Genomic DNA, 25,915 nt, shown 5'->3' on the forward strand with positions numbered 1-25,915 from the left:
AAAGCAAGCCCAGCTCTGTGCGCTTCAAAGCTTATGCCATTAATCTGAGTGTTTGAAGACGCCAGTGGTATTTTACTTAGAAGAAGAAGAATTAGTGGTGACACAGTGGCCTGCCTCCAAATACTTGTGTTTCTGTGTATGAAAGGGCCCTGATTTACAGGAGCTTCAGAGGAGAAAACCAGGACAAAATCTGTCCCTTTTCTGATCTCATTCTGTCTCGAGGATACATGATAATCTCAACATGAAATGCACAGAAACACAAAAAGCAAAGCAAAAAGAATCTGAAGTCCAAAAGGTTTAAGTCTGTTCTAAAAATAATCTGACAAGAAGAAAATAATATTCTATGTGTGTAGAGTATTGGTGAGTTACAAAGAATTTCCATGTATATGATTTTATTTGATCCTCACAAAAATCACATGAGGTGATGATATTTAATAATACTGTGTTGTATACTTGTAATTTGTTAAGAGGATAGATCTTAACTCTTCTCACCACACACACACACACACACACACACACACACACACACAATGGTAACCATAGAGAGGTGGTGGATCTGTTAATTAGCTTGATGTAGTGATCATTTCACAATGTATGTGTATACCAAAGCATCAAGTTGTATACCTTAAATATATACAATTTTTATGCCAATGATATCTCAATAAAGCAGTTAAAAGTAATTTATAGCATAAATGTAAAATAATATAAATGAGATTTAAAAATAAAAAAGTAAAGCACACAGAAAATAAAAAATGTCCTAAAAGTGTAAAAACCAATCATATAAGGAAGGTGAGATACATGTCATATCCTCCCATTTTACAGAGAAGAAAAACCAAGTCCTAGAACAGTAAGTGCCTTAGCCAAAGTCACAGGGCTCGCTGGCTATAAATCAGAGCTTTGGCTCAAACCTGAATTCTCTGAGACAAGAGTGATAAATCACGGGGCCGCAGCAGAACACATTTACACAACTGAGTGTCTGTCAAGATGAGAAATGAAAATTACTCTGCTCCTTTTAGCAGCCAGAGTCAAAAACTTGCAGGGAAAAAATAAAAAAGCATTTTCTACCCTTGGAGGTCTGACGGGCCCAAGTGTGACAGAACCTCTCATATCCCTTAGATCTACAGCTAGCTTTGGAGGCCCCCATGGGCACCCACAAGGGGTGTTCCCTGGTGGTGGGTCTCATCAGTGGTCAGGGGCATCTGGGCAAGACAAGTGCAAGGTGTGGTGCCTGTCAGCCTTACATCTAGACACGGATCCAAGGAGAGGAAAGAGAACTCTCCCTCCTGTATTTAAACTTCTTCTGCAAGAGCATGGGTAGCAGTAATAAGGGAGCTCTGGAGGCTGGGATTCAAGTCCCCCTAACTAGTTGGGTCACCTTAGGCAAGTGACATGACAACCTTCTCCATCCTCAAGCTCTTCAACTACTAAGAGGGGTAATACTTGTACCTACCCCTGGGGTTGCTGTACGGACCAAACAAGCAAATGCATGTGAAATAAGTGTCCAAGTGTCTGGTGCAGAGTCCGCAGTAAAAGCATGGTGGTTACCACTGTTGCCACTGTCACCACCACTACAACACTGGACTGCATGACAGCACGCTGGAAGAGAAGGACCACTTCTGGGGCTGCTCAGGCTCCCAGTATGACTCTTCTCACTATCTGACCCGAGATAAGCCACATAAGCCCGCTGAGCTTTAGTTTTCTCCTCTATCAGATGGAAATAATAAGCCCGTAATATCTGTGTAGTGGGGTCATTAGGGGGATCAAGGAAGATAACAGATATGAAAGGGCTCTGTAAACAGTGAAGTGGTGATCACAAATGAATCAAGGCCGCTACCAGCATCACTACTGTTGGTCCTCAATGACGGAAGTGTTATTGTATTGGGTCAGGAGCTAATCTGCAGAACCATTCCTATTCTTTTTTTTTTTTTTAACATCTTTTTTGGAGTGTAATTGCTTTACACTGTTGTGTTAGTTGCTGCTGTATAACTCATTTTTGTATCTAATAGAACAATACCTTTTTTTCCCCCTTTGGTCTTTTGTTTCATGATCTGGTGCTTGCTCTCGGCAACCATTTCCATACTATATACTCATAATGGATATGATAATATAATGAGAGCTATCTCTTTTTTTTGATCCTATTACTGTATCCCAGGAAGAGAGACTTCTTCTGTGACATCGCAAAGCCACTAGGAGTCAGGCATTATCCTCATTTTACAGACAAAGCTGCCCTGGGTCCCAGGCAGGGACCGGACTCTCCTCTCCTCTCCTCTCCTCTCCTCTCCTCTCCTCTCCTCTCCTCTCTCTCTCCTCCCCACCACACCCCAGCAGGCCAGAAGACAGAGTAGATGAGGTGCTGGTTACACATGGTGGGAGAAGTTTCAGCAAGTGACCACGGGTAGCCCTCTTAAAAAGGTCCCACTAAACAAGGCAGTAACTCACATAGGCCTTGGTTGAGGGCTATAGTCTCTTAACCTAGAAGTTTCCAAAGAAATGGCATGCCCTCGAATGCTACACGCTCTCTTAAGTGTCTCCAAAGATGCATGTATTGCAGATTTGGCTCAGGATATTTCTCCCTCTGTTCTGAGGCCACTTTCATGGCCAGCTCTGACATCAGCCTGACTTCAGAGATGGCCCTGTTGGTAAAGATGCACAGGTGAGGCACACAGCCTGCCAGGGGGTGGGGGAGGCAATCCCCAACCAGTCCCCAGGGCATAGGTTGAGGCCATCTTAAATATCACCTGGAGTTTTCCTCCACTCCACTTAGTGTCCCAGCTCAACCCAGCTATGAGTGTAACGGGGCAGCAGCGCGAGACCGTTAGCGCGAGACCGTTAGCACAAGTCCCGCTCCACCAAGGGCCCATCTCCCAGTGGTCCTCGCTGCAGAGAGTGCTGTGAGAGGGCGGATCGTGGCCTTCTCCCCGGTGTCCGCCAGGCCCTCCAGGCTCAGGCTGGCGAGTGAACTGGGGGCCCCGGGGGACAGGCTAGGGGCTGTGTCCTGCAGAGCCCCGGAGCCCTCGCCACGGCCTCCACTGGCCAGGCCCAGGCCTTGAAGCAGCAGCAAACCTCTCCCCGATCCCCATCTCTACGACCTAACGGTAGCAGCGGCTCCTTGGCTCACAGTCTGCGGGACCAGCCTGGTGGTCTGAGGAGCCTGTGGGCCGGCTGGGTCCTGGGCGCCTGGCTCCCTCAGTGATGACAGCTGGGCGGGGTCTGGGGACCTGACCCTGAGGGCACTGCCACCTGAGATCTGCCTCCTCAGCTGGGCCTCGGCAGTGGCGAGAGGACCCGGACTGGGTGCTGGACTAACGCTCCCGGGCAGGGTATCGGGCGGTGCAGGGACCCCTTCCTCTTAGCCAGGGCCTGGACCTCGGAGGGCGAAAGTTGAGCCTTGGGACCTTGCCCTTTCTTCTCAGAACAGAGAATAACATTTGTTTTGGTGGAGGTTTACAGGAACATCATGACCTGACCATGACCTGACTTCAAGAACAAAGGATCTGACACCAAGAAGTTGGCAACAACTAACCTCATCCCCTCCCTCACCTTTCCCATAAAAGGGCTTTGCTGAAAGCTTTCGGGGAGTTCAGGGTTTTTAAGGCATGAGCCACCCGTCTCCTTGCACGGCCCTGCAATAAACCTTTCTCTGCTCCAAACTCCGATGTATTGGTCTTGTTTGGCCTCACTGTGTGTCGGGCACATGGACTTGCGTTCAGTAATATGAGGACCCAGGATCTTGCAGACGTATTTTTGTCTAGTTGACTCGATCACTCTTGTTCTTGACCACCCTGACGGTAACCCACTGTCTTGGCAGTTCCTGTAGCATGTATAAGGGGGACATTTTAAACAGCCAAGTGACTACTGATACAGCATAATCACAAAATGCTGTCCATAGTACAGCAGGTATGAAATCATTCTAGAAACAATCACTTTACACCAAGTTCTCCCATCCTCCCAAAAGAAAAAAAGGGAGGAAATGAGTGTAACTGATGACATTTTTGGGGTCAAATTTATGCCTGGGGTTGATAACCCCGAAATTATCTCGCCCACTCCTACCAACAATTACCGGAGTTTAATGTGTCCAAGAGTGGTGTGTGTTTATAGGTAAATAAGCACTGTAAGACATACCACAAGAACAAACATTCGATTCCTGGAACATCAAAATAGCTCCTGTACCACTGTGCATTAGGTTAACTGAGAGATGGAAGTAGACTAAATGGAATGGAAATGTTTCCCCGTTGATGTTAACACAGTAATTACCATGCCCAGAGCCTGATTTGCCATGATCTGAGGCTACCAGATCACTCCTTTACAGCACTCCCGTCCTAAAGGCTTCTGGGCTCTGGTAGAATCAGGGCTATAATCACAGCAGTCCTGCTAGATGAAGAATCCTCCAAAATGCCTTAGAATTATTAGCTCTTCATTCACTTAGCAAACTGCCCCCCTGCAACATGGGGTTGACAATTTCCGGAATTAAATGATATTTTTAAAATGAACTTTAGCACAGTGCCAGCTGTGTGAATGCCAACATTCAACCACATTGCTCAGAGGCCTGGGCAGCCTCTGAGGTGAAGGTCTCTCCCCAGGGAGCTCTTGCCAGATACAGAAGAGACTACTGTCAGGCCTAGGGACTCCCAGGATGGGATATACGTCAATCACTCATGGGCCCAGTGAAAAACGTTTAGGTCACCACATGTAAAAAGTAGGATACATCCACGCAGTATGATCACAAGAGTACCAAATTATGCATTTGTAAGACGTTGCATTCAAAAATTGATGTGGGCAGTGAGGCTAGGAATTGTCTTCCTTCCTCCTTTCCTTTCCTTTCCTTCCCTCCCCTTTATTTCCTTCCTTCCTCCCTACTTTCTGTCCTAACTTACCAACTTCCTATATCCCTCCTTCCCTCCTTTCATTCAATAAATACTATGGGTCAGACATTGTGCCAGATACTGATGGTAATATAGTAAAAGTGAAAAAAAAAACTTTATCTTTCATTGTATATTTATGCATTTTCACAAGCCACTTTTTTAAATAATAAAAAGACATTTCTTCTTTCTTGACAAAATAAATGGGGCTTCCCTGGTGGTGCAGTGGTTGGGAGTCTGCCTGCCAATGCAGGGGACATGGGTTCGAGCCCTGGTCTGGGAGGATCCCACATGCCGTGGAGCAACTAAGCCTGTGAGCCACAACTACTGAGCCTGCGCGTCTGGAGCCTGTGCTCCGCAACAGGAGAGGCCGCGATAGTGAGAGGCCCGCGCACCGCGATGAAGAGTGGCCCCCACTTGCCGCAACTAGAGAAAGCCCTCGCACAGAGACGAAGACCCAACACAGCCAAAAATAAAAATAAATAAAGAAATAAATTTATAAAAAATAAAAAAATAAATAAAAAAAAAAATAAATAAATGTATTATAAAAAATAACTGGTTGTGAAACTTTACAAGACAATCATGGAACCTGGCATATTGACTGGATAGCTGATGTTATTAAGGATTTATTGGCAATAAGCTACCGATGATCAACGTTTTAGGGTTTTCTTTAAGGTGAGGAAATCTTAATTTTCTAGAGATATGCAACTGAAGTATTTACAGATGAAATAATATGATGTCTGGGATTTTGACTCAATGCAATCCAATGGCCAGGTATTGATAATTGTTGACACTGGGTGGTGAGTACATGGGGGTTATTACGGGAGCTTTCAGTTTTGTATAAGTTTGAAATTTTCTATAATAAAAGCAAATCAAAACAAAAACAAAAATTATCATATAAAAGTAAATGGGACAAGTCTGCTGGAAAGTGCTGAGGTCCTGGGGGTTGGGGGGGTGGAGGTGGAGAAAAGGAAAGTAGGTACCTAGACAGAAAAGACATAAAAAAAAATATTTTTAATCTTCCTCTACCTCCTCATTTAGATAGACACTATCATTGTGAAGTTTCTCCAAACACAAAAACATTCCTCCTGTATTCAAGTTCTTCATTACAGAACCACAGCCTCTACCTCAGTGGGTCCCCACAGTACTCTGCACTGTTTGATGATGGTTTTTATTCTGCCATATTACCGTTCATTTCTGTGTCTGACATCTCTGTTGACTCCAGGAAGGCAGAAGTTACATCTTGCCATTCCTGAGTCCCAGTTCTTCATACTGGGCTGGGCATACAGTGAATGCCTGGTTAAAGTGATCTCACAAAATCCTGGTACAAATTGTAAGTTTTAAAATGTTTCCCCTAAAATTGCAATAACTGATGTCATAGGTCAGAAAGAAAGAATCTACATATGAAGTGTAAAAGCAGATTGGCATTTTTCCCCACTTCAGAGCAGCATGTTGATTCTGCCCACACAAAGAACCTCTCCCTTTGCAGCTGCAGTAGGAATTTGTCTTTGGCCAGGTTTGTATCCAATGGAACTACCAAAGAGCACGCAGGACTGTGCAAAACCAACTACAGAAGCAAATTCCAATTCCAACGATCAAGTTAAATATCTCTGTTCGGGATTTGAGTGGCTAAATGAACTGTCAGATACTTAGCCATCTCAAGACCCAATTCTCTTAAGACTTTATTTAAGGGTAATTTTTATGAATGAATGGGCTAGCAATGAGACCTTTTCATTATTTATGAGATATCTTAAAGTGAGAAGGGGAATTTCTTAAATCTAAACCTCACACCTACATTGCACAATGTATTATAGGAATCCCAACTCCATTGTGTCCCGAAATGAACTAAAACCTGTCCCCAAGTGACCTCTTCCTCCTGTAAGCCTCACTTTGCTGAAAGGTGGAAACCACCCCTGTTGAGTGGTAGCATTCGCCAGGCCTGCCCTGCCCAGTAGCAGACCAAACTACTGGGCACACCACAGCCTGGTCACATTACATACAGAGCTGCATGAGATGGTACACGCATGATGCCTAGCAATTATCAGGCAACTGCGACAATGTGGCAAGATGGCACTGAGGGCATAGGTGGCAGAACCTAGGTGTCAGATCCAGATGATGTTGAAGGCAATAACGTTAGACTTTTGGAGTCACGTGGGTGCAGGCCTAAGATCTGAGATGCATAATATCAGTGCCACCACTGTTGAGGAATTTGGGGAAGCCTGAGAAGCTGAACTCAACGATCAACTCTCAGACTCACCTGGTGTCTTCAGCTGTAGAAGGATCCTTTGTGTTTACTGCAGTAAAGTGTCACTTGTATCAGATTTAGGAGTTTAGAGTGCTCATTTTCACCAAGCCTCAAGCCTCTGCTTGACTCAGCCTCTGCTGGGCTAGTTCCCATCCCCACAACAATGTCAGAGTGAAATCTTTTAAGTCTGAATCCAAACAATGCTATCATCTCTTCAAACCCTTCCATACATCCCCATCCACGGAGCTATTTTCTCTCGGTTCCAGCCCTTGTGCCCTCCCCTCCCCCTCTAGGCCCAGGGTGATAACAGCTCCCCACTGTTGCCATCTGCCGGGAACTTCACCATCACCTACCGGGGGCCCTGTCCTTGCCCACACCTCTATAAATAGACCATTTATTAAACCCTCTTCAGTCACCCTGTTTGAATGTGCCATCTATTTCCTGCAGAGAAATATATGGACTACTTTGTAAAATAAGAATAAAGAAGGGGCAGTTGCTCCTCCAGATATCAAGCTATGCTCCTTCAAAAGTGTGGTATAGATGAGGAGATAAACAAATAGGTCAATAGGAGAGGATCAGAGGCCTTGCATATGTGGGATATGATATACGCTGGAAGGGGCAATTCAATGAATGTGGGGGAAAGGACACACTCTTCAATAAGCAGTGTCAGGACCACTAGCCAGCCACATACAAAAGTAAAACCTGTACCATACACACTGGGCAGATGCTTACTTATAAGCCAAGTCTTAAAACTAGGCCCTGAGTTCCTCAATACTTAGCACGTATTCAGAGACTTAAAGAATCATCGAAGTTGGGGCAAAAACAGATGTATCTCAAGAGATTTTCTGGACCAGATCCCTGCATCCTGTTAGGAAGAAGGATCACTCCCATTTCACAGATAAAGAAACTGAAACCCAGACTGATTATATGGCTTATCCAGGTTCACCTAAGCAGTAGCAAAGGGGACACAATCAGTAGGGCCTGGTCTCACACAGCTTTGAACTTGAAGACAAGACACGTAACTGCTGAGTTTTGCACTGTTTTCTCCGGCATCCCAGTTTTTTGTGCAGAGGCTTGGACACGAGTACAGACAGCTGCTGCATGTCAGCAGAGGGGGAAATAATACCTGTTCATCAGGGAGCTAATTCTGCAAAGCGCACCTTCTAATTGGTACCATATACACGTAAATAGGATGCTCTAATCAGCAGGAAGACATGAACTGCAATCTATCCCTCGTGGACCCAAACTATAATGGAGCAAAACTGAAGGTTTTACGATGCACAAAGCACTTTACTTGGAAGACTGATGCTTTTCTAGGCAAGGTGTTCATTTCCAGAACAAGTTCCCACACTGTCGGACACCCAATCCCGGGAAACAATGGACACCAAACAAAGAAATGTCTGGGGCAGCTTTTCCATATTTCTGGAGTCTGTGGGAGACAGCACAGTGCAAAGAGTAAAAAGCACAAATTTAGAAGCAAGGCAGATCGGGGTTCAAGCCCTGCCCTGCTATTTCATAACTCTGTGACCCTAGGTAAGTCTCAGCATCTCCAATCCTTCTCTCTCGCCAGAAAGAGAAGGATAATAATAGCCCACTGGAGTGCTGGGATATTCAATAAAATAACAGAGGTAAAGTGCCAGCACATCCTCAACAGTCAACAAGCTTTAGCCATTACTATTAGACTGATTTCTTTGTGTGGCCCATTGTCTTGTTAAACAACATTCCCAGGGCAGTGTTCTAAAATGTGAGCAAGGTCAATGCTGCTGGATTCAGCACATTGCCTCTTGGAATGCAGCCCTGCCAGTTTTATTGGCCTGCAAAGTTGTTGTTGTTTTTTTTCTTTAAATTTAGTTAATCGACAATAAATTAAAATCCTAACATTTCACGTAAAAATCTGGATTTCCAGTCTCTCTTGGAACAATAAAAGGTGTGATGACAGAATATCTGCATTCCCTTTTTGCCACAATGAGCTGGAGTTGAATGGCAGCTGCCCCCTTTAGAAGGGCCACCATGGATTCTCCACTGCCATAGTCCCGACCCAGCCCAACTGCCCCATCTGCCTGGTCCTTTCCAATATTTGAGTTTGGCACTCATCCTGATGTGAAGCTTTCTGTCCCCAACCTGAAGGTAAAAAATGTGAATTTGGCAAATGTAACTCTTTGTCAGAAGGCAACTTATGATGTAATGACTGTGGATTTTGGAACTTGCATTTTGGAATTTGACGGACCTGAGTTTGACATGGGGCTCTGACACTTCCTAGCTGTGTGGCTTTGGGACAGTTTGTCTCTGAAACTCAGTTGTCTCTGAATTATCCCTGAAATTCACATTTCTTCATCTGAAAAACGGGGCTCAAACCCTTATCTCCCAGAGCAGGTATGAGGATGAGATCAGACAGTGAGACGCCTGTGACTTTGTTTGCTTAGTTGAAAGTAGTACATAAGTCAAAGGAGTTTTTTCCATATCTGGTCCTTCATCTTAACGAATTTGAAGTTTTCACCTGGAGCCGCTGGCTCCCACTGTCCGAATTCCATTGCGTTCCCAGAGATGAAAGGTCACTTCACTGATTGAGATTGAAAAATCCTCTGGGGGACCCTTATTTTACCTACATGACTTGGCTGAGGGGGTGTTTTTCAAACACTGTCCACAAAACAGAAGGCTACTATGTAATCTTAACTTTGGTCCTGGAAACTATTCGCTAAACGCACACATGATGCACATCTACATGGGCCAGATGTTACACTTGCTGGACAGTGGGGATAAAGCATTGAATGGGACAGACGTGGTCCTTGAACCCATGGATCATACGTACTTGACTGGGCACATAAGAACCTGGTCACCTTCCTTACATTCAGCTCCTCTATCGGTCCCACACAGATGATAAGACATTGGAGGTATGGGGCAGAGTTCCTCCCTCCATCTTTCTCCTCTTGCTGCCTCATCGATCTTATTTATTCCCTGCCCGTGTCTGAAACTTTTTTTTTCTAGTTATCTCCATCAAGAGTGATGTCAAGAGTCGTATGTATCTAACTAAAATCCTCACAGGTGTGGAAAAGATATCTTAAAAATATGAATGAGGGAAATTTACTGGTGGGCAATGAATTACTACATGATCATATTAACAGTGACAACAAAAATAATGAGCACTTAAACATCTGTCACTTGCCAGGCACTGTACTATCTCATTTAATCCAGCAACCACTCCTCAAGGTATTAGAATCCCAGTTTTACAGATAAGGAAGCCGAGGCTCAGATCACACGGAAACCCAGTCACACAGCTGTAAACTCCAGAGTGAAGGTTTTACCCCAGGCCAGTCTGCCTCTCAGGCCAGTGGGCCTCTCTTCTATATATTATCCAATATCTGCTTTAAAAATCAGTCTGTATAATTTACCACCTTATAAATCCTCTCTTCTCAAGCGGATATAATAGGAATAGTTAAAACCACTCAGCTGGAGACATGTACAATACAACAGATACATTGCTTTTTCTTTAAAATTTAGTTATTCTTAAAAGTAAAACAACAACCTTTGGGAGACATGTTTCAAAATCTTCCTAATGAGGTATTTAGCTGATAATCCACGATGGCTTTGATTGCGGGATAAATATGGGATTGCCATTCAGACTTCCCGGAAAACATATGTAATTACAAAGATGTAGCGAAGTATGAATAACAAATTGTTTTTCAACTCCTGGCACTGAAAATTGCAGCATCAAGAGGCTTTAGGCTGGGCGGATAAGCATCATATCTGCCCCAAAATACCCATTAGACTGTAGGTAAGCACCTTTCTCTTGTGCCAACTCTCTGCCCAAAGATTGGGATAAGGTGTCTGCATGTTCTTTGATGAAGTAAAAAGCCAGCCCATTGGCCCTCCCTCCTTCTCGGGCTCACCACTGCCCCCTAATGAGTTAGCCAGCTTCAGAGCTCCCAGCAGCAATTACATTATGAGTGATTCCAGGTTCTTTGTTATCGGGAAGGTTTTGAAGTCATGAGATTTTAAAGCAAACAGGACCCTGGGTATTTAAATCCTGCCAGATGGGAGGAAACTTCCAGGGCTGATGGATCAGTTGATGGCACTGATAACGATGATGGTTTCACGAGTCTATACTTATCTCCAAACACATCAAGTTGTATATATTAATTACCTACAGCTTTTTGTATGTCAATCATATCTCAATAAAGTGGTTAAAAAATGTTATATTGGTTAGATACTGGATGTGTAATAGGCCAAGTGTGCTTCAAGACAGGTTCTTTGTCCTAAAGAAGATTTTGTTCAGAAGGTGTGGTTGAAAGTTGTGACTGTCTTACTTCTTCCCTGTGGACAGTTTGAAAACCAACCCCAGGTGGTCTCCTAATAAAATATATTCTGAACAGTTAAAAAACAAAAACATCCTGTCACAGACAGAAGTCAAATACCCATATGAGGCTGACCTCTGCCCCCTTCTAACCATGCTCCCTAAATTCCATTGTCTGCTCCAGAACCTCATTTGGCCAAGCTCTGGGCCAGGGGCCTAGGACACAAAGATGAACACAAAGATGAACAGCACGGCTACTACCCTTTGGAGTTTATATTCCAGTGGAGAGACAGGTATTAACAACCAATTACTGGGTCAGTGACAAGTGCAGAGAGACATAGGAGAAGTCAAGAAAGCAGATGAACACGGCAGCTCAGCCAGATCTTGGGAGGGTTTGGGACGGTCCACGGAGGAAGTGACACTGGAGAAGCAGAGTACATTGGAAGAACCTGAGGATGCCCAGTGCGGGTTGCAGCGGGGGAGCCTATGGTGGGGATAAGGCTGGTGAGGCTGCAGGGGTTGGGTAAAAACGTGCTGAGGACTCTGAACTCTATTTTGAGGTCAGCGGGAAGCCACTGATGGGCTCTAGACAGGGAGTCCACTGTGAAAGGTGACCACAGCACAGTGGAGTGGACGGTGAGTTGGAGGCAGTGGTGAGCTGGAGTGAGCTCGCCCAGCTCGAGAGAGCCACACATGCATCTCTTCCCAACTCCATGTCCAGTCCCACCGTGTTGGTAGCAGGAAATCAGCCATGGTGGGAACACTTGCACGACAGAAATCGGAAAACACTTCAAATCAGGGGTCCCCCTGCCTCAGCGCGCCAGTTGCTAAATATTTACCCCAGTGCACCACTGGTTTAAGAGGACACCGATGGTGGGGAGAAGAGCACTTAGGAACAGGGACCCGGCAGGAGAGGGGCTTTCAGGGTGGCGGCAGTGGGGATGAAGGAAAGGAGGCGAGTGTATGTTTGTCTACCAGCTGTGTAGGATGAAAGGGAGAGAGAGACTCATAGGCGCCACAAATATTCCGAAGCCCCTCCCACATCCAGGCTGCGGATACAGAAGGGAGAGGACGGACTGCAGGCCCTCAAAGAGAACACAGCCATGTGAGAACTACTTTAGTTCATGGTCAGATATGCCCACTTTCAGAACGCATTAAATCCTCTAAGACACACTCCGGCAATAATAATAACAGCAGCAGTGGCAGCTATAATACTTACTGAGTGCTCACTGAGAGACCAGCACTAAACATTATTTAATCCCTATTACTACTCAGTGGAGCATGTATTATTCCTGTTTTACAGATGAGAAAATTGCGGCTCAAAAGACTGAGCAATAGCCTCACAGACAAAGAGAACAAACTTATGGTTACTAAAGGGGAAGGGGGGGGCTTAAATGAGGAGTTTGGAATTAACAGATACACACTACCATATATAAAATAGATAAACAACAAGGGGACTATAGCACAGGGAACTATATTCAATATCTTATAATATAATGGAAAGAATCTGAAAAAGAATATATATGTATATACACACATATATGTATGTATATATATTATATATACACATATATATATACACACATATATGTATGTATATATACTATATATACACATATATATAAAACTGAATCACTTTGCTGTACACCTGAAACTAACACAACATTGTAAATCAACTATACTTCAATTAAAAAATCAACATCTGGGCTTCCCTGGTGGCACAGTGGTTAAGAATCCGCCTGCCAGTGCAGGGGACATGGGTTCGAGCCCTGGTCCAGGAAGGTCCCACATGCCGCAGAGCAACTAAGCCCATGCACCACAACTACTGAGCCTGCGCTCTAGAGCCCGTGAGCCACAGCTACTGAAGCCTGCGTGCCTAGAGCCCATGCTCCGCAACAAGAGAAGCCACTGCAATGAGAAGCCCTCGCACTGCAATGGAGAATAGCCCTCACTAGCTGCAACTAGAGAAAGCCCGCGCGCAGCAACAAAGACCCAACGCAGCCAAAAATAAATAAATTTATTTTAAAAAAAAATCAACACCTAAGAAAAGAAAAAAAAAATCAACACCTAACATAAAAAGAAGGTTGAGAACTTTCCCCCAGCAGCTATTGGTGTTGGAAGCACCAATGGAGAAAGAAGATCCCTTTCCAGGGAAGGTGGCACTGAGCTCTGCTCTGAAGGACGGGAGCACGTGAGGAACTGCAGGCACAGGGAACAGAGTGAGCGAAGGTGAGGAGGTGGGGAGACAGGACTCCCAGGCCCCTGAGTGCGCCACGGTCTCTGTCACCAGTACTCACTTCTACCCCTGCAGCACTAAAATAGCCACAGACAATACAGAAACAAATGAGCATAGCTGTGCCCCAACAGAACTTTGTGGATGCTAAAATTTGAATTTCATATAATTTACGCATGTCACAAATATCATTCTCCTTTTGATTTTCCCCCCAGTCATTTACAGTATAAAAACTCTCCTTACACAGACCATGCACAAACAGGTGGTGTGCCAGATGTGGCCCTTGAGCTGTAGTTTGCAGATCCTAGTCTACACCTGAGCTGTCCAAGAGAAATAAAATGTGAGCCACAGCAGTAATTTAACATTTTCTAGTAGCCGCCCTTTAGAAAGTAAAAGGAAACAAGTGAAATTAATTTAATAAGAGATTTTATTTAACCCAGTATATATAAAATTTTACCATCTCGATGGGTAGTCAACATAAAAATTATTACTGGGAAATACATCTTTTTAAAATAATTGGTACCAAGGCTCTGAAATCTGGTGTGTATTTTATACTTACAGAATATCTTAATTTGGACTGCCACATTCAATGGCTCAAGAGCCACCGGAAGCAGGACTAGACTCTCTACATTTTTGTTGTTTAATCCTTAAAACAACCTGCACAACAGGCAACTGTGTGCCCATTTTACAGACCGTGCTTTTTCCACTGGGACTCCCCACCACTGCTCCACCCCCAGCTCTGACAGTGTGGCAGGATCACCCCTGATGACTCAGGGCAGCATTCGTGGAGGTACAGAGTTTTCCAGTCATTCTCCAAGACCCTTCTCAGGGACCGCCCCCTGCATGTCACCTTCTTGATGAGGGCCCAGGCTGGTCGGAGCCTGGGAGTAAGTTTACCATGGCATTTGCTACCCTGCATGGGGGAGGGGCCTCATAGAAGCATATTTCTTTTGCAACTTCAACTATACAGTTGTAGGGGCTGTTCGAGAGAGAAAGACTTGAATACTGTAAGAAAGCTACCAGCCCCTGGCGCTCACCATACACATGCCCCGGACTGAGGGGGTGCCTTGGAGTGATATGACTAGAATGTAAATTCAGTGTTCCCTCAAGCCTCACATGGTGTGATCATCTCTCTGCTTCAAGGGCAATTTAAGGGGTTTTCAAGGGTAATGTAACCTATAGGCAATTTTTTAAATTGAAGTATAGTTAACTTACAATGTTGTTTTAGTTTCAAGTATACAGCAAAGTGATTCAGTTATAATACATATATACATACATATTCGTTTTCAGACTCTTTTCCATTATAAGTTATTACAAGATATTGAGTATAGTCCCTGTGCTATACAGTAGATCCTTGTTGTTTTCCAGTTTTATATATACTAGTGTGTATGTGTTAATCCCAAACGCCTAATTTATCTCCCCCCATCATATCCCCTTTGATAACCGTAAGTTTGTTTTCTATGTGTGTGAGTCTATTTTTGTTTTATAAATAAATTCATTTGGATCATTTTTTTAGATTCCACATGTAAGTGATATCATATGATATTTGTCTTTGTCTGACTTATTTCACTTAATATGATAATCTCTAGGTCCATCCATGTTGCTGCAGATGGCATTATTTCATTCTTTTTTATGGCTGAGTAATATTCTACTGTGTGTGTGTGTATGTGTGTGTCCATATATACACACACACCACATCTTTAGCCATTCATTTGTCGATGGACACTTAGATTGCTTCCATGTCTTGGCTATTGTAAATAGTGCCACTATGAACATTGGGGTGCATGTATCTTTTCCAACTAGAGTTTTCTCTACATGCGTGTCCAGGAGTGGTATTGCAGGATCACATGGTAACTCTATTTTTAGTTTTTTAAGGAACCTTTATACTGTTCTCCATAGTGGCCGTACCAATTTACATGCCCACCAACAGTGTAGGATGGTCCCTTTTCTCCACATCCCCTCCAGCATTTATTGTTTGTAGACTTTTTGATGATGGACATTCTGACCGGTGTGAGGTGGTACCTCATTGTAGCTTTGATTTGCATTTCTCTAATAATTAGGGATGTTGAGCATCTTTTCATGTGTCCATTGGTCACCTTACAGGCAATTTTTACTTCTGGTCCTGACGTTAGATGTTAATTCCACCCCCACTACTCCACAGTATTGTGCCCCGGCGGTCGGCCTCCCTGTCTCCCCACATTCACTGCTAGCTCCTTGTGGACAGGGGACGTTTTCTATTCCCCCTGGGATCTCTAGGCCCTGGAAGAGTAGCCAGCAGCTGAAATACATCAAACCACGGAGATATCACATTAAGGTAGATGGCTGATGAATGAATAATACAAGTCTCTTCAGAAAAGCCCTATCATTCATTCCACAGCTCTGCCAGAAGACACAGGCCCATAGATCAGTCAACGACTAGTCACCCACTCACAAATCCCATCTGAGATTTATCCATATGTTCTTCTCGCTTGGATCAGAGAATAATAATAATAAGGTAGGTATCATTGACATAGCTCGGGCAAAAAAAAAAAAGGACTACAAAAGGCAGAAACAACACTTTGGGATTTTCAAACCTGGGTTCACATCCTCATCCTGACACAGATCAGTTGGAGCACCTTAGACAAGCCTTTCCTTGGGCCTTGGGCCTTCATTTCCTTATCTGTAAAACGACGAGATGGAGCTCTAGCTAGCTTGGCAAAATTGGGAAGATAAAATGAGCAAATCTCTATGTGAACATCTGCAAAGGAATCCCTGCTCAGTAGATGTGGTGTTTTCTTTTTTTCCTTCTGACCTTAATATGTGTATGTATGCTAGAAGCCCTGATGCTCTCATTGGAGGGTTCCTTTAAAAGTGGCTACTTCCCATGAGTCAGCCAGAAAGAGGGCATTTGATGGTGCAAGACTATTTTCGTTCTCTCTCTCTCCCTGCTTCCTTCCCTCTTCCTCTTTCCAAGAGAGCCTAAGAAAATGGTTCCATTAAACATCTATTCCTCCTGCCAGGAGTTAATAGACATCACACCTTCCCTGATGCACATCTGTAATTGATTAGGTACAGCGGAAGAATTGCCATCATTATGTCAACAGCGACTTGTGAAAAAATACATATAATTATTTATTTGCTTATAATTTTCTTGGCTATATGAATTGGGGCTTTGGAAATAACTTATTTATGCTAATCCAATGTGTCAACAGCCTGCTGAAATCACCTAAAATGGAGTAATTTTATGATCATTTTGATCCAAATTATTGGAAGAAAAAGAAGAAGTGTGACATTCAAATGGCCTGCTTTGACCAAAAAAAAACAAAACAAACAAACAAACAAAAAACACAACTTCTTCCCTGAAGCCTTCAAATAGCCACAGTTTGGATGGTTACTGATCTTCCTTTTTGGGAGGTCTTTTATTCCTCAGGATCAAGAGTTTCAAACCTTCTCTGTGTCAGATTAATAGCAATAATAATATAGTCTCTTGCTGTAACTAGATCTGACTAAAGCGGGTGGAGGTTGCTGTTTCTTTAGTCGAAAGAGAGCCAGTGTGGTGTTGAGAGAGTCAAAGTCCTGCCCTTTCCAGCCCTCAGCGTCTGTGGGGGGAGGGAGGATTTGGCACCAAGGCCAGGGGCTCCTCCAGGGCAGGACTACTGGGCAGGTCCCATCTCTGGTCCCCCAGCACACAGCCTCGCCCAGAGCACCCAAGAGCAGACACTCACTGTTTGTTGAAACACTGTTCGTTCCACAGATCAAGCTTCCAGGAACGATTCCATGAATGTAATGCAATGAGCCAGTAAGTGAACCCCTCCTATTTAGAAAGTGGCCCAGAGCCACTATTAGTGGTGTGACCTTGGGCAGAACATGTGGCCTCTCTGAGCCTCAGTCTCCATCTACCTCAATGGGAGATGGTAAGAATTAACTACACAGCCATGGGAAGCAACAAGCACAGAGCCACTCATGCTCAGCACTCAATAAATGGTCACCTGTGATATTATTTATAATAGTAATATCCTTATCAAGGAGCAGGGTGAGAGGCTGTGGTTGAAAGGGCAAGGACATGAGTATATCAGACCTGCTTTCCAACCTCCATCCTAGTGGTTAAAGCACAGGATTGGAGCCAATCTCCCTGTTTTTAGGCCAATTCTGCCATTTATTGGCTCAGGGCAAGACTCAACCTTTTCATGCCTTACTTTCCTCATCTGAAAAATGCAGATCATACCAGCACCTACCCTACAGGGTTACTGTGAGGATTAAATCAGTTACACATGGCAAGACCTTAGAATAGTGTCTGGCATATGAATATCAATTGCTATCATCATCGTCATCATCACTGTATTGGGCACGTTAATTAGCCTAGTTTCCCCACCTGCAAAATGGGAATAACAACGCCTGCCCACAGAGATGTGAGGAGTCAATAACAGGTACCTAGTACACAGTAAATGCCAAATAAATGTTAGTTTTCCCCCTCCTTCCTTTTCTCATTCCAGTAACTAGCGAGCTCTGTCAGAGGGGCTGTGGCATTTGTAATGCATACGAGGTCATTCTTGCCTGCTTTTATTTCTTTGCAGAATCCCTTTCTAACCATCTTTTCTTTTAATAGTCTCAGGTCCCCGGACAACAAAGAACAGGCCACATCCTAGGTGGGAATGAAATCTTTTTCTGACTGGGCAGGGCCAGGAGCCAATGGAAGGGATGCCACCAAATTACCAACTGGTCTCCGAGGTTTCCGAGAGAGGATTAAGAACCTGGGCAAGGTTTGCAGCACTTAACTTGCCGAAGCCTCTTCAACTGCAGCTTGTCACCCCCTGAGTGAAGTAGTGGATGAAATCAGCATGTATAATTTCTCATCTTCCAAAGGTTCAGAGAGGAGCGTTACAGTTCAGCATGATTAACACTGCATTTACTTTTATTTTTTTTGCTTTTGCATGTTCCCTTCCCAAGGGTCAGGGATAGGGTTCAAAGAAGCAGAGAGGGACAGAGGTGAGTACTTCCATAGAACAGCTGCCCAGCTTTAAGTGAAACACTCAAAGGATTGATAGTCAGGGAAAGAAATCTTCCTTTCCTCTCGCTTTGCCAGATTTAGCAATTTACCAGCAAGCTTCCCTGTGCCGAGAGAGAGAAAGAGAAAGACCAGGATGGGGAAACAACCAACCTCTTAAACCCAGGCTCACAGTCATTCATTCATCCATCCATCCACTCATTTGTTCAACAACCTCTCACCTCTACTAGGTTAAGCTGGACTCATCTGCAGACTTCAGCCCATTTCCTTCTAGAACCTTCTCTGATCTGAGACAAGGTCAAATTCCTCCAAGATCTCACAGCTCTGAGCATATCTCATCTAAAGCACTGGCCACAGTGGCAAATACAACATTTATTTATGTAATTATGAAATGAACAGCTGTTAGAGTGAGGTTCAAACCCAGGACCCTCTGTCTCCAAAGCCTGGGATTTTTCCAAATGGAGCAGTCAGAGCTCTGGCCTGACGTTAGGAAGCCTGGGTTCTAGCCCTGGGTCTCCAATTCACAAGCTGTGTGATATTTCATAAGCAACTTCCTCACTCTGGGTCTGTTTCCTCAACCTGCTTTGATCTTCTAGAATTCGTGGTCACGTAGAATCGATGTGTACAAGGAAGGGGCCCTGGGAGTGAAGCCCAGCAAATGTCAGAGGCCCCTTGACTCTCGGAGCCAGGCTCCCACTCACATCCCACGGCAGTCTTTCTGTCCAGAGATGGGCTCACTAACGTGGAGGCCTGGGCCCTCACGCCATTATCACGACAGTACAAGCCTGTCTCCTCCCTCTTTTCCTCTGACTTTGAATTTCACAGGTGCCTTTGCGCCAGACACCAGGAGCTATCAGACTTCACTGGGGATGGGGGCCATGGGCCTCCTCATCTTAAGATGTTATAGCAGCAGAGGTCCATAGGGACACATCTGCTCATTAACTATTGTCTCTGTGATATGAGGTATGAGCACCCCTGAAGTTCAGAAAAATTAGAAAGTGGAAAATTTAAGTAAAGCCCTCTCTGTCTAATTGCCTTCCTGTTGGCTTATATGGTCCTTCGAAGGAAAGAAAACAAAAACTCTCTACCCTCCATGTAGGCCTGGGATTCATAAAACTTGAGCGTTTTGCTAGCAGGAACACAAGGCTGATGTCCCCTCTGCCTCTGTAAGCTATTAGAAGGAAATACTGAAGAATGTCTTTGTGACCAGCTGATGGGAACAGACTTCTCAAACCACCCCACCATGCCCAAATTCTAAGGTGAAAAATATGAAAAAAAGATGAATTTGATAATCCCAGAATTAAAGTGATTGCTTAACAAAATCAATAGATGAATAGAGTTTGGGAGAAGATACTTGTCTAAAAGAGAAAAGGGATTAGTATTTAGAACACACCAGGAACTCCTTGCAGTGAACAAGAAAATGTCAGGAACCCTAACTGACAAATAGACAAAGGATATGGAGAAGTAGTTCAGTGAAGAGAAATGCAAAAGGACAACGTGCTATGTAGATACTCAGACTTATTTATAGTCAAATAAATAAAAAGAAAGTTTTTTTTAAAAAAAGCTATGCCTGCACCCATCAGATTGGCACAAAATTCTACCCCAAGTGTCAGAGGCTATGAGGAGGTATAGGAAAGAGGAAGCTTCATGTCAGGGTGAGCGCAGATGGGAGCAGCCTTGGAGGAGAGCCATCTGGAACTACTTAGCCCAGTTAAATACGCATGTGCTCTCTACCCCTGGTAGACAGCCTGGAACAGTTAAACAGTTCTCACACAGGTCTGTTGGGGGTGTGTAGGAGGATGCCCACTGCAGTGTTATTATAATGGCAGGGAGTTGGAAACCCTCCTGGTGTCCCTCTCTGGAGGAATGCATATGTAGAACGTCATGCATGCACAGAGGGACAATTTTGTATACACAGCAACACGGATGGATCTTAAAAATGAGGCGCGACAAGAAAAAAGTAGGAAACAGAATGAGGTCTACAGGGCAATGTCATCTATGTCAATTAAAAATATTTGAACACAAAACAATACCTGTTTGAAAAGAACACACATAAACAAAAGGCTTACCTTCAAACATATGGGGGAGGGCAATAAGAGTGGGGAATGGAGATAAAAGGGAATCATTAGTTCAAAAAAGTGAGCCTAGCAAGGCTCAAGGATGATCTCTCCTAACAGGAAGAGAACAATGAACTCAACATTCAGCACCTGAAGTCTAAAAACAGCAATAGCATTGACCTGCCTCGCTGATGGTGGCTGTTGCTTTGTCCTTCTCACCCAGCAGAGGCAGAGACTTATACTGAGATAGCACCATGGCCTACCAACAGCCCCCATGAGATGTTCCAAGGCAGTTCTTGGGACTCAGGGGAATGTGATGGGCCTGGATATCTGACTGACCTGGTGTCAACCTCCCCTCTTTCACATAGCAGCTGTGGGACTCAGCCAAGCCACTGAACCTTCTCTAAGCCTCGGTTTCCTCCTTGTGAGATGGGGTACTGACCCCACCCTTCTTTGAGTAATTATGAGATTTTAATTGGATACATATGAAGCACCTGATCCCTGGGCCATGCTTGGTCTATAGCAGGTACTCAATAAATGATAGTGTCACTTCTACACCCTCTAAGGTGTCCAATGTCCCCATGGTTTCTTCCCCATTTCCATTCCTAGCAAACCCTCCTCAAGAAGGATCTAGAGGGCTTCCCTGGTGGCGCAGTAGTTAAGAATCCTCCTGCCAATGCAGGGGACACGGGTTCGAGCCCTGGTCCGGGAAGATCCCACATGCTGCGGAGCAACTAAGCCCGTGAGCCACAACTACTGAAGCCTGCGCGCCCAGAGCCGGTGCTCCACAACAAGAGAAGCCACCGCAATGAGAAGCCCGCGCACCGCTCTCTGTAACTGAAGAAAGCCCACGTGCAGCAATGAAGACCCAATGCAACCAAAAATAAATAAATTTCTTAAGAAAAAAAAAAAAGAAATGAACACTATTAAAAAAAAATTAAAAAAAAAAAGAAGAAGGATCTAGAACCCACATTAACCACAATTATGACTGCCCTCTTCTAGGCCAGTCATTGATCTAAGTGATATAAAGACATCATAAAGTTGGGAGTCTAATCTCTACTCTGTGGATGAAGAAACAGAACCTCAGAGTAGTGAACTCACAGACTTATTCAGACTTTGTGACCAATTCATCACTTTAGTGAAGTTCATCCAGGAATGAGGCTGAGAGTAAGAAGCAGCTTTCCCAGGACCACGTAGTCCAGCCAGCATGGTACGTGTTTGTAGTTCGTGAGATCAGTACATTATCCAGATTAAGCCTCTCTATGCCAGGCTCTGCTGTGTTTCCTAGTGGATCATTTTTCTTCTCAAAGCAGGGCTTCTTAGTGAAGACAGAACAACAATGTAGACATTCTTGCATATCACAAATGCTGAGCACCTACTGCATACTAGTAGAAGCAGTTCCAGGCACTGGGGGTGTAGCAATGAACAAATGAGACATCACCCTTGCCTTCATGGAGCTTATATTCTAATAGGGGAGGAAAGACCACAGAGAACAATGAATAGATAACAATATAATGTCAGGGAGTGATGACTGCTGAGAAGAAAAATAAAATAGAGAGAAAGAAGAAAGAAGGGCTGGGGATGGGTACTATTATAAAAGTTAGGACTGAACTCTGACCAATTAAAAACAACAAGGGCAGGGCAGGTGGACATGAAGAGGGGTGTGTGACTAGATTCGTCAACCACTAATTGATTTAATAGTAAGTCTTGCAGGGAATAGTAAACATGCATCTCACAATATTCTTCTCCCTCATCTCAAGAGTGTGCAAAAAACACAACCATAACAATCTAATGGGGAGCAGCAAAAGCAGTCCTAAGAGGGAAGTTCATAGCAATACAGGTCTTCCTCAAAAAACAGGAAAAATCCTAAATAAACAACCTAACCTACCACCTAAAAGAATTAGAAAAAGAAGAACAAGCAAAACCTAAAGTCAGCAGAAGAAAGGAAATAATAAAGATCACAGAGGAAATTAACAAAATAGAGGTTAAAAATTTAAAAAAAGTCAATAAAACCAAGAGCTGGTTCTTTGAAAAGATAAACAAAATCCACAAACCTCTGGAGAGGCTCATCAAGAAGAAAAGATAGGGGACCCAAATAAACAAAATAAGGAATGAAAGAGGAGGGGCTTCCCTGGTAGTGCAGTGGTTGAGAATCCGCCTGCCAATGCAGGGGACACGGGTTCGAGCCCTGGTCTGGGAAGATCCCACATGCCATGGAGCAACTGGGCCCGTGAGCCACAACTACTGAGCCTGCACGTCTGGAGCCTGTGCTCCGCAACAAGAGAGGCCGCGACAGTGAGAGGCCTGCGCACCGCGATGAAGAGTGGCCCCCACTTGCCGCAACTAGAGAAAGCCCTTGCACGGAAACGAAGACCCAATACAGCCAAAAATAAATAAATAAATTTTAAAAAGAAAAGATGACTAACATCTTAAAAAAAAAAAAAGAAATGAAAGAGGAGAAATAAGAACCAATAGTGCAGAAATACAAAAAATCATAAGAAAATGCTATGGACAGTTATATGCCAACAAAATGGACAAACTACAAGAAATGGACAAGTTTCTAGAAGCATACAGCCTGCCAAAACTGAATCACGAAGAAACAGATAGGGCTTCCCTGGTGGCACAGTGGTTGGGAATCTGCCTGCCAATGCAAGGGACACGGGTTCGAGCCCTGGTCTGGGAAGATCCCACATGCCGCGGAGCAACTAGGCCCGTGAGCCACAATTGCTAAGCTTGCGCGTCTGGAGCCTGTGCTCCGCAACAGGAGAGGCCGCGATAGTGAGAGGCCCGCGCACCGCGATGAAGAGGGGCCCCCGCTTGCCGCAACTAGAGAAAGCCCTCGCACAGCAACGAAGACCCAACACAGCCATAAATAAATAAATAAATAAAATTAAAAAATATATATATATAACCTCATCTTACCATGTGTTAATACACTTAAAAAAAAAGAAGAAACATAATTTGAACAGACCATTTACTAGAAGTAAAAGAGAATCTATAAAAAACAAACAAATACACAAACAAACAAACAAACAAAAAACCAAACATGAAAAATCCAGGACCAGATGGCTTCACTGGGTAGGGAATTCTACCAAACATACAAAGTAGAACTTATACTGATTCTTAAAACCCTAAAGTCTTCACAAAAAAACAATTAGAACTCATAAATGAATTCAGCAAGGTAGAAGGATACAAGATTAATATACAGAAATCTGTTGTGTTTCTTTACACTAACAATGAAATATCATAAAAAGAAAGTAAAAAAAAAATCCCACTTAAAATTTCATCAAAAAAAAAGAAAAAAAACATACCTAGGAATAAACCTAACCAAGGAGATGAAAGACTTATATGCTGAGAACTATAAAACACTGATAAAGGAAATTGAAGGTTATTCAAGGAAATGGAAAGATATCACATGCTCTTAGATTGGAAGAATAAATATAATTAAAATGGCCATAGTACCCAAAGCAATCTGCAGATTTAATACAATCCCCATCAAATTACCTATGACATCTTTCACAGAACCAGTTTAAATAATACTAAAATTTACATGGAACCACAAAAGAACAAAGCTGAAGGCATAACCCTTCCAGACTTTAGACAATACTACAAAGCTACGGTAATCAAAACAGTGTGGTATTGGCACAAAAACAGACATATAGATCAATGGAACAGGATAGAGAACCCAGAAATAAACCCACACAGCTATAGTCAATTAATCTTCAACAAAGGAGACAAGAATATACAATGAAGACAGTCTTTCCAGCAAGTGGTGTTGGGAAAGCTGAGCAGCTGCACATAAATCAATGAAGTTAGAACACTCCCCCTCACACCATACACAAAAATAAATTCAAAATGGCTTAAAGACTTAAATATAAGAATGATATCATAAAACTCATAGAAGAGAACATAGGCAAAACATTCTCTGACATAAATCATAGCAATATTTTCTTAGGTCAGTCTCCCAAGGCAAAATAAATAAAAGCAAAAATAAACAAATGGTACTTAATCAAACTTATAAGCTTTTGCAAAGGAAACCACAGACAAAATGAAAAGTCAACCTATGGACTGGGAGAAACTATTTGCAAGCAATGCAACAAACAAGGGCTTAATTTCCAATATGTACAAACAGCTCATACAACTCAATATCAGAAAAACAAAAAACCCAATCTAATAATGGGCAGAAGACTTAAATAGACATTTCTTCAAAGAAGACATACTGATGGCCAACAGGCACATGAAAAGATACTCAACATCACTAATTATTAGAGAAATGCAAATCAAAACTACAATGATGTACCACTTCACACTGGTCAGAGTGGTCATCATTAAAAAGTCTATAAATAATAAATGCTGGAGAGGGTGTGGAGAAAAGGGAACCTTCCTACACTGTTGGTGGAAATGTAAATTGGTGCAGCCACTATGGAGGTTCCTTAAAAAACTAAGAATTATATGATCCAGCAATCCCATTCCTGGGCATACATCTGGAAGGACGAAAACTCTAATTGGAAAAGACACATGCACCCCAATGTTCACAGCAGCATTATTTATAACAGCCAAGACATGGAAGCAACCTAAATGTCCAACAACAGATGAATGTATAAAAAAGATGTGGTATATATACAATGGACTATTACTCAGCCATAAAAAAGAATGAAATGATGCCATTTGCAGCAACAAGGATGGACCTAGAGATTATTATACTAAGTGAAGTAAGTCAGACAAAGAAAAATATTATCTGATATCACTTATATATGGAATCTAAAAAAATAATACAAATGAACTTACTTACAAAGCAGAAACAGACTCACATACATAGACAACAAACTTACGGTTAGCAAAGGGAAGTGGCAGGTGAGGGATAAATTAAAAGTATAGGATTAAAACGATCAAAAAAAAAAGGAGTGTGCAGATAAAGTTCTACAATATGCAAAGCACCTTCACTCCCATCTTCTAACTCTGATCCAGTTAGAAGTGGGCTCCATTTTACAGATACAGGAATTGAGCTCTGAAAAGAGAAATGACTTGTCCGAGATAATCCAGCAATTAAGCACCAGAGGCAGGAATTAAAGCTCAGTCCCACGACCCCTGTTCCAATGCCATCTCTACTAGGTAACACTGCCTGACTTGCTGATCAATAAAACAAGGCTGGTTTGTTGGCTTGTTGGCACCAAGAACAAGAATGTTAATCATATTGCATGATCACTTTATAGTTGCAAGGTGCTTTCATGGCACAATTTCATTGG

At 43.3% G+C, this 25,915-nt stretch overlaps 1 protein-coding gene across 1 annotated transcript in view; it reads right to left on the minus strand.

Annotated features, from left to right (window-relative positions):
* Positions 1-25,915, minus strand: part of TENM4 (teneurin transmembrane protein 4) — a 756,454-nt gene that overhangs the window by 662,635 nt on the left and 67,904 nt on the right. Inside the window, exon 3 of the mRNA XM_082343256.1 lies at positions 2,473-2,633. The gene's annotated coding sequence lies outside the window, so the exon portion shown is untranslated. The remainder of the gene's footprint in view (positions 1-2,472; positions 2,634-25,915) is intronic.

This window comes from Balaenoptera borealis (genome assembly GCF_965194805.1).
Source record: "Balaenoptera borealis genome assembly, chromosome: 11".
NCBI classification, from domain to species: domain Eukaryota; kingdom Metazoa; phylum Chordata; class Mammalia; order Artiodactyla; family Balaenopteridae; genus Balaenoptera; species Balaenoptera borealis.